Source organism: Pisolithus orientalis, assembly GCF_024613125.1.
Source record: "Pisolithus orientalis strain OTSU chromosome Unknown F5J12scaffold_55, whole genome shotgun sequence".
Lineage (NCBI taxonomy): Eukaryota > Fungi > Basidiomycota > Agaricomycetes > Boletales > Pisolithaceae > Pisolithus > Pisolithus orientalis.
In genome coordinates this window covers 95,684-105,800 of record NW_026260836.1, presented here as the reverse complement: position 1 = coordinate 105,800, position 10,117 = coordinate 95,684, and positions in this window count along the sequence as shown.

Sequence of the window (10,117 nt, the reverse complement as noted above, 5' to 3'; positions counted from 1 at the left end):
AAGCATGGCTAGACTGTGCTCTCAGTTGACTGTGGATGACTGAGAATGGGTGATTTGGTTATATAAGACCATAGGTAATACTCAGGGCTAGATGGAGTGATGGAATATCCCTCCTAATAGTTCAGTGGACTATCCCCTCCAGGGCACCTGGACTGTACTGGAGAGTTTTAGTCTACCCTAGCCCTCAACCCAGCACCCCTGAGGTGGAAACCCACCAGATAAGAGGTGATTGGATTGTTGGTCATACCACCATGGCTTTTTCAGCATTCTCAGTACTGATTAGTTGCAGAACATGTCAGGTATTGGTGGGGGAAACAGCACAGGGATGACTGAAAGCAGATTTTTTAAGGGTTTGATTGTGTTGGACATATACCCTGATGACATTACTGTAGTGGGCACCAATATTTATGGGGATTACTCTGAGAAAATGGCCCAGATGGACCAGGAGGAAGGTTTCATGAGTTGGGGTAGAAGAGGGAGCCTTGATGGACCCAATTCATTGTTTGGCATTGTTTGTATGATGACAAATCATCAAATAGACCATGTGATATGCCATGTAAGCATTAGTAAGCACCTCACAGCATTCTAAACTTTGTTAAACTCAATACTATGTAATCAAAACTTAAAGTCAAAAAAACTGTCTGCATGACATGTCATTTTCAAATGGCTGCTATTCTATCAATTCCTATCCAAATCACTTGATTCATGGACCAATAGAAAGCCAAGAGTAAGTACCTTATTTCATACACTCATAGTTTAGGGCTAGGGTTAGGGGTTATTGTGTTTAGTCATAACTAATGTAAAACATACAAACATGTGGACAGTTTTTTGAGCCACTGTATGCAGTTGATCCAGATTGTGTCCATCAAGAATTGTTCCAAGTGCCAGTCTATGATATCATATGCAGTGATGTTGGTCATGTAATAGATCATCAGGGTCAGTTGTTAAGTTTGTGACTGGGTTCGGGGGTCAATGGCCAAAGGCTGAATGCCAGGTGCAACAACCCTTGGTCTTAGCTTGTGCAATAGACCCTTGCACAAGCCAGGTTGAAGTCAGAGAGAGCCAAGGGGGGGGGGTCAGGAGTGAAAGCCAAGAGTTGTCTCAGGCTTGAGCTAGGAGCTGAGGGGTGAACTAGATTGATATTCAGACTGAGGAACTTAGTACAACATACATAGAGTATATATACTGAAGACCAGCAACCTGAAAGCCAGGGTTACTGGTGAGGGACTAAATAGCAGTGCAAGGAACTAACTAAAAGTCAAGTGAGCAGGCAGGGATTGGAGAGCCAAAGACAGACACTGCCTCAGCACAAGCAAGGGCAGTACAAAAGCTAACTAGAAAGGTATAGTGAGGAACAGAGTTCATTTTGGTGTTCAGCATTGACTTGGTGTTCAGAACCTAAGACCAAGCTGTGGGTGTCCTGGCATATGACATCAGTTGGCTGCAGTGCCATTGATTCCTCAATGAGTTGCACAAGCAAGTGCAACCACTATCACCAAGGAGTGTACCATTGTTGGCATCCACACTGCCAACATCTCTCTGAGGATCAGATGGAAAAGTGAGCAGTGTCCCCCCAGATTTGGCTACCATTGCCTCCATCTCCTTTTGCCACAGAATGAGGAGCTTGTGGTCATGCACAGTAGAAATATGAAATGAGGTGGAATGTTCACAAGAGAGAGATGAATTGATAGAGAAGACCCCTTGGCAAGTGCTGATGTTGATTGCCTCCTTCGCATGCTTCCATTCCTGAGCAGATGTCTGTTCTCTCTGGAAGTTGTTGAGGTCATCCTCTGTCAGTGTAAGGCTCTCATGAGCATCCAATTTGTCAAAGCAGCCCGACTCATCTGGCAGTTGAGCATCTTGGAAGCTTTGTGAACTTTTCCCTGCCCTGTGATCAGAGGGGGAGGATTTGCATGTGGTCTTGGACTCATAATAGTATTGTATCCCTGCAACAACATGTCTGTGCCAAGGTTCCATTTTGTCCTTGAAATCCTCAAATGCATCAGACCATGATGCCACCTTGCCCTTGAGGTCAGAGGCCCAACACCCTGGCTTTAACAATGCCAATACACATGTGAGAAAGTAATCACGAATGCTGCTGTCATCAGCATGGGGAAACCAGGGTCCTATCAGGTGAGGTAATGTGTTGTGTTCACTGGCATGACAGATGTGATGGTGTGATTTACACCTTGGATGCTCCACTGAATAGTACAGTCACAGATGTGCAGGCTGCCCACATTTGGGCACAGAATGTGTGTGTGTGTGTGGGGGGGGGCCAAGAAGGTGTATATTGTTCCTCCCATGTATCCATTATGAATGCCAAATGACAGATGTCCTCTAATTCTGGTCTGTGAGGGACATAGTCTTGCAACTGTGAGCAAGGAAACAAAAACCCTGCAGGGGTTGAGCTGAGGGTAATGATGACATTATCATCAGTAGAGTCATCAGCAGTCCTATTGATGTTTTGTCCAACTCTATGAAAGTAGTTAGGAGGGTGCTCAACATCAAATGGGTCAATGAACTTACCCACCAGAGGTCATGGTGTGAAGCTCAGGAAACATCATTTTGACAGAGGAGAATAGTGCACTGGTGTACAAGGCAGCATAGTTATGTGATGTGAAGTTATCACTAAAGCCCATGAGATATGACATCACCTGTGGACCAGACAACTCCATTTTGTGATTGATTATGTTGATGCAGCAGTACAGTAGCAAGCAGTTCCACTCTCACTGTCATGACCATGCATTTATCCTAAGTCCCCACTCACTCCATGCCCTACTCCACCAGTATTTTCACTCACTCTGCACCAACTCTGCCTGCCCTCTGTTGCTTATGAACCTTCTCTGACCTGACTACTGTTAGACTTGGTACCAGCCACCATTGGACTGCATGGATTGTCTTCTAAGAGGTCATGTGACCTCCCTTCAGACTTCCCCTTGACAGCACACAGTCAGGTACTCTGCAGCATGTGCACCTCATGGTTTGGTGCCTAGACTATTTCCTTTGTGGTTTATTCTGTGTTACCTGTCATATGTTCTCCATCTTCCCTTCATTTGTCATCCAGGAAGTTTTACTTGAAAATTTATGAGTCTCCATATGTCAGTTCTGATTCCAGTTACTGTACCTCCATAGAGTAGTATAAAAGCATGTACAGTACTCTGCTGTTCTTCAGTATGAATATCAACTAAGTTCCTACTCCTTCTCTCTCCATCTTCTGTCTGTTGGAGTTAGCTCTGATCTTCTGTCTGCTCCTCTACCTCTGAAATATGAGGGCTGAGATTGTGCAAGGGGGTAGTGCACAAGCTAAACCTGATGCCCTCACTCTGCTCTGCCTCTGCCTTAGTGGACTTCATCCCTGCCAATCCTCCACTAGTTGGAGTTCTGTTTACCTGTGTTGGACTTGCTTCCACACCTCTCCCTAGAACCTGTCTAGCATTGGAGTTGGTTGGAGTAGGCCCAGACTTGACAGTATATTTGTACTCACACTTGTACAATCTGATTTCCTGTCTTCTGAAAAACTTATGCCATTATGAGAACTTGAGTGCAATCCCAAAGAGAGGTCAGCTGACAACCTTGCTGCAGTGCTGGCTAATCTGTGTCACCTCCCTTCCATTGTTGAACAGTTCCAATCCTTTTCTGCTTGATGCTGCTCTCATGCTGAAGGTGAAAGTGAGTGCTTTGTGCAAGCTGGTCACTCTGACCTCCTCCCAACTATCTTCCACACTCCATTGCCTTGTAACCAAGATGATGGACCTGACCCTGACCCTGATGATCCTGATGGTGGTCCTGATGGTGGGGGCAGTGGTGATGGGGATATCCCTGAAGACCTGGCTGAGCTGCCAGAAGACCCCCTTGTTGCTCTTGCTAGAGCTGTTCATGCACTTGTGTGGTCTAGTTCACACACTGGGGACTCCTCTCCAAAAACCAAAGTCCATGAGCCCAACACCTTTGACAGCTCTGACCCTAAGAAACTCTATGAGTTCCTTGTTCAATGCAAGTTGAACTTCCAACACTGCCCCTGCACATTCTGCTCTGACAGGGTGAGGGTTACCTTCACTCAGTCCTATCTGAAGGGTATGGCTCTGGCTTGGTTTGAGCTGGACCTACTAAACCCTGAGGGTTATGACTGTCTGCTTTGGATGGACAACTACTGTGAGTTCTTGCACAAGCTCACAACTAATTTTGGTCTGCATGATGCCATAGCTGATGCCATCCAGCAACTTGAAAACCTCACTATGAAAGACAGCTCTCAGATCACCAAGTATGTCATGGAGTTCAATTATTGGGCTTCACAGGTCAAGGACTATGCTGTCAGTGCACTCTGCCACCACTTCTACAGTGGACTTCCAGACTGCATCGAAGATGAGATCACTTGCATCAGTAAACCCTCTACCCTTGCACAACTCTGTGAACTTGCCCAGACCATCAATGCATGCTACTGGGTGTGCAAAGCAGAGATCACATGCACCACCAAGTCTGCCACTGACATTAAGTCTAAGTCATCCTCCTTGTCCTCTGCTCTGAAGTCCAATGCCAAGGGTAAATAGAAAGATCTGCCCAAGTCTGACACATCCAAGTCTGTTATTGCCCATTTTCTGGGAAAGGATGGCAAACTCACCTCTGCTGCAGTGCGGCTGGCCACTCCACCAAGGACTGTCCCAAGTCAACCTCTCATGCAGCCAAAGCCTGCACCACTTTGGCTGAAGCTCTGCCTGCTCTGCCCATGGAGAAGGCTGAGCCAAAACATTAGTCTGCTCCTCTAGGGAGTCCACACAGCCTGGAGGAAGCATTGACCCCAACTGTGCACAACTGGACATCTGACTCAACACATCTGCTCTCTCTAGTCCCAATTCTTTACTTCCATCTGTAACTCTTCTTGATTATTCTGTTGATACTGTTTCTGTGTTGATCAATTCTGGCTCTTCTCATTGTTTTGTAGACCTGTCTGTTGGAGTGAAACAACCCCTGTCCTTACTTGGACTTAGGCATGTGATTGTGTCACTTACATAAGCTGTTAGAGTGCACCCATACACTAGTAAAATTTACCTAGTCCCTCAGTAGCTTGACAGACTACTGAGGGTGAGTACACATCTATATAGATAGAGTACCCTTACTAACTTGTATATTTCCCTACAGGTACTATACTCAATATTAGTAGCTTGACAGACTACTGAGGTTCCCTACAGATTCCTCTCTGGGTTTCCCCTCTGCAACCCCACAAACTTCTTCACTGTCTATAATCAAAAAATATTCTATTCCTGTTTCCTCCATTTCTCCACCAGTACCACTATGCCTGTTTGATGGTAGTACAAATGCTGTCATTTCCCAAGAAGTAGATCTTTCCCTCCACTTCCCTTCTGGTGATGTCAATTCTGCTTCATTTTATGTTACTCCATTGGATTCTTCTTGTTCACTGGTGTTAGGGCACAACTGGCTCACCCACTTCAATCCATCAATTGACTGGGTACTGGGCAGTATGTCATTTAAACCACTGTTACAGGGAATGCTGATGCCCCAGGCACCTTCATCACTCTCTGCTGTGACTTCTGCTCTGGAACTGACACCCTCCACTCCATCTGCAGCTCTGACTGCAGCTCCAACTGACTTGCTGCACCACACTCTGCTTGTCTCACTCATCAAAGCTGCCATGTATGTCAGAGCCTGTGCTCTCCCTGGCTCCAGGCAGTTCTGCTTACAGCTCTCTGCTGATGATGTGAAGCTTCATGCATCCTTGACTTCCTCTCCACCTCCTGACCTCTCCTCAGTCCCTCCTGAGTATTGTGAGCTTGCCAATGTCTTTAGTAAGGACAAGGCTACTGAACTTCTGCCACACCACTTGTTTGATCTCAAGATCAACCTCAAGGAAGGAGCTTCTCTGCCTATTGGCATGATCTACTCTCTTTCCCCACCAGAGCCTGAAGCTCTCTGCACCTTCATTGACAAGCATCTTGGCTATGGCTTCATCAAGCAGTCCACCTCTGCCCACAGTGCCCCTGTCCTCTTTGTAAAGAAGGACAGTTCACTCCACCTCTGCATAGACTATTGAGGACTCAATAAAATCACAAAAAATGATTGCTATCTGCTGCTGCTCATCTCTGACTTACTTGACTCTCCAAGCCATGCTAAAGTCTACACAAAGATCAACCTCCACCATGCCTACAGTGACTCCAAAAACCCTTTCAATGTTTTCTCTAAATGGAGTGTGTGAAGTGTAACACAAAAAGGGGTGGGTATTTTGCTTCGCATCTCTAGGACCAAATTTAGTACTTGCTCTTGGCTACAGAATGGCACATTTATCACATGATTTGGCTGACAGGCAGTGGAGATATCATTGATTTAAAACTGCATTACCATTGAAAGGGTTTTTTCACTTTTGAATTGAAAGGGGTATTTGGAGAACCAGAAGCTGAGATCTCAAATTTGTACCATTAAACCTCCCTCTTTTACCACAACTCATGACATCATCACTCTGGCTCACATGGTCATTTTCTCAGGGAAATATTATCAAATACTGGTGCCCACTACTGTACCATCAGTATAACATGCCATCAGGACCATCAGTCCCTTAAAAAGCCTGCTGCCAGTCAATCCATGCACTGTTTCCCCACCCATGCCTGATGTATTCTGGGACTAATCAATGCTTGGAAGGCTGAAAATGTTATGGAGGTCAATCTGGCACTTCAGAACATGATGGACAAACCAATCCCCTCTTAACCAATGCATTTCTGGCCCAGGGGCACTGATATGGAGGTTAGGGCAGGACAAAATCCTCTTTACCCTTGGATGTCTTCAGAAGGATATGCTACTGAGCAGCTATGGAGCAGAATCCTGTGCTTCCAGCTGGCCCTGATTATTGCCTTTCATCACATGTGACCAAATAACCCTTCCCCAGTCATTCAAAGTTCAGATTAGAGCAAGATCTAGTGAACCCTCTTAGGGTGCTTGGAGCACAAGGAGGTTTTGTCTTGCCCTAATCTCCATACCAGTGTCCCTGGGCCAGAAATGCATTGGTTAAGAGGGGATTGGTTTGTCCATCATGTTCTGAAGTGCCAGATTGACCTCCATAACATTTTCAGCCTTCCAAGCATTGATTAGTCCCAGAATACATCAGGCACAGGTGGGGAAACAGTGCATGGATTGACTGGCAGCAGGCTTTTTAAGGGACTGATGGTCCTGATGGCATGTTATACTGATGGTACAGTAGTGGGCACCAGTATTTAACAATATTTCCCTGAGAAAATGACCATGTGAGTCAGAGTGATGATGTCATGAGTTGTGGTAAAAGAGGGAAGTTTAATGGTACAAATTCAATGTTTGTAATTGTTTACATACTGACAAATCATCTGGAAGATCATGTGGTTTATTATGTAATCATATTTTCCCATCCCTCCTGAGATCTCAGCTTCTGGTTCTCCAAATACCCCTTTCAATTCAAAAGTGAAAAAACCTTTCAATGGTATTGCAGTTTTAGATCAATGATATCTCCACTGCCTGTCAGCCAAATCATGTGATAAAGGTACCATTCTGTAGCCAAGAGCAAGTACTAAATTTGGTCCTAGAGATGCGAAGCAAAATACCCACCCCTTTTTGCGCTACACTTCACACACTCCATTTAGAGCAAACATTGAAAGGGTTTTTGGAGTCACTGTATCATCTAGTCTGCATTGCAGATGGAGATGAATGGAAAATTGCTTTCTGCACTCAATATGGTTCTTATGAGTGGCAGGTAATGCCCTTTGGTCTGACTAATGCACCTGTGGCTTTCCAGTGATTCATCAGTAGCATCTTTGCAGACATGCTCAATGTCTGCATCATGGTATACCTTGATGACATTTTAATTTATTTGCAGGACATGGAGTCACACCATGACCACATAAAGGAGGTACTCCACCATCTTCAAAAGCATGGGCTCTATGCCAAGCCAGAGAATTGCAAGTTCCACTCCAACTCCATCAAGTACCTTGGCTACATCCTCTCTCCCTCCAGTCTCACCATGTCTGCTGAGAAGGTTCAGGCAGTCTGTGACTGGCCTGAGCCATGGAAGGTGCAAGACATCCAGTCCTTCCTCAGCTTTGCAAACCTTTACTGATGATTCATTAATAACTACTCTGACACCATTGTTCCTCTCACTGACCTCACACAAAAGGGCACTCCTTGGAACTTTTCTGAGGAGTGTTGCTCTGCCTTCCTCCACCTGAAGGATGCCTTCAGCTCCACTCCTGTTCTCACTCACTGGGTTCCTGACACTCCACTTACAGTTGAGACCAATGCCTCCAACTATGCCATTGCTGGCATTTTGTCACTCACCTGCTCCAACAGTGAACTCTGCCCAGTCACTTTCTACTCCTGCACCATGACTGCACCAGAACTCAACTATGATACCCATGACAAGGAGCTGTTGGCCATCTTTGAGGCCTTCCACCATTGGCAGCATTTCCTAGAAGGCTCTGCCTTACCTGTTGACATGGTGATGGACCACAAAAACCTTGAGTACTTTTCCACTTCTACAGTTCTCACCCATTGACAAACCTACTGGTTGGAATACCTTTCCCAGTTTAACCTCTCTATCTGCTTGTGACCTGGCCACTTAGGAGCCAAGCCTGATGCACTTATGTGCCATTGGGACATCTACCCAAAAGGGGGGGATAGGGACTATGCACAGGTAAATCCTCACAATCTCCACCCTATGTTTACACAGGAGCAGCTTGCAAGATCCCTCCATACCACTACCCTCATGGCACCTGTGCTCTGTGCTGCTTGTGCTGCTATGGTCTTCAATGTCAAGTGCTTGCACTCTGACATCATCTCTGCCCTACCCTCCAACCCTGTCTCTGCCAGTCATCTTCCCACTCCTACTAAGCTTCAGTGGTCCTTGGACTCTGATGGTCATCTCTGCCTTGATGGACACATCTTTGTCCCTGACATTGATGACCTCCACCTTCAAGTGCTTTGGTTCAAGAATGATCACCCTCTGGCAGGTCAGTTTGGGCAAAACCACACCCTAGAACTTGTCCTGCAGAGACTACATGTTACCTAACCTCTGCTCTGACATAAAGGAATATGTCAGGTCCTGCACTGCCTGTGGACAGAGCAAAACTCTGCACCACTGCCCATATGGTCTACTGAAGCAACTCCCTGTCCCAGAAAGACCTTGGAACTCCATCTCCATGGACTTCATTGAGCACCTCCCCAACTCTGATGGTTACTCTGCCATCCTTGTGGTAGTGGACCACCTCTCAAAGCAAGCAGTGTTCATCCCCACCCATGACTCTATCACCTCCACTGAACTTGCTAAGCCCTTCCTTACCCATGTCTTCTCCAAGCACAGAGTACCTGCTAATGTCACCTCCAACAGAGGTCTGGAGTTTGTTTCTCACTTCTTTTGCTCTCTAGGAAAGGCCCTTGATATGTGTCTTCACTTCACTTTGGGTTACCACCCAGAAGGTGATGGCCAGACTGAGCAAATGAACCAGACCCTTGAGCAGTACCTCTGTGTCATAACTGTGCATTCACTCTAAGTCCTTACTCACTCCACACCAACTCTGCCCAACTTCTGTCAGTTACAAACCATCTCTGCTCTGATGGCTGTCAGACTTGCATTGCTCTCCTACTGGACCAAATGGACTGTTCTCTGAGGGGTCATGTGACTACCTTCAGACTCCTCCCTGACAGCATGCAGCCAGGTACTCTGCAGTGCACACACCACATGGTCCAACACCTGGACTGTTTCCTTTTTGGGATGTTCTGTGTTACCTGTTCATATGTCCTCTGTCTACCCTTCATTCATTGTCTAGGAAGTTTTACGAGTCTCCATATGTCAGTTCTGATTCCAATTACTGTACCTCCATAGTAGTATAAAAGCATGTACCATACTCTGCTGTTCTTCAGTATGAATATTGACTTAGTTCCTACTCCCTCTGTCTCCATCTTCTGTCTGTCAGAGTTACCTCTGTCTGTCTGTCTGTACTCTCCCTCTGAAATATGAGGGCTGAGATTGTGCAAGGGGGTAGCACATGAGCTAAACCTGATGCCCTCACTCTGCTCCACCTTTATCTCAGTGAACTTTGTTCCTGCCAACACTCTGCCAGTTGGAGTTCAGTTCTTTCTGTCAGACTTG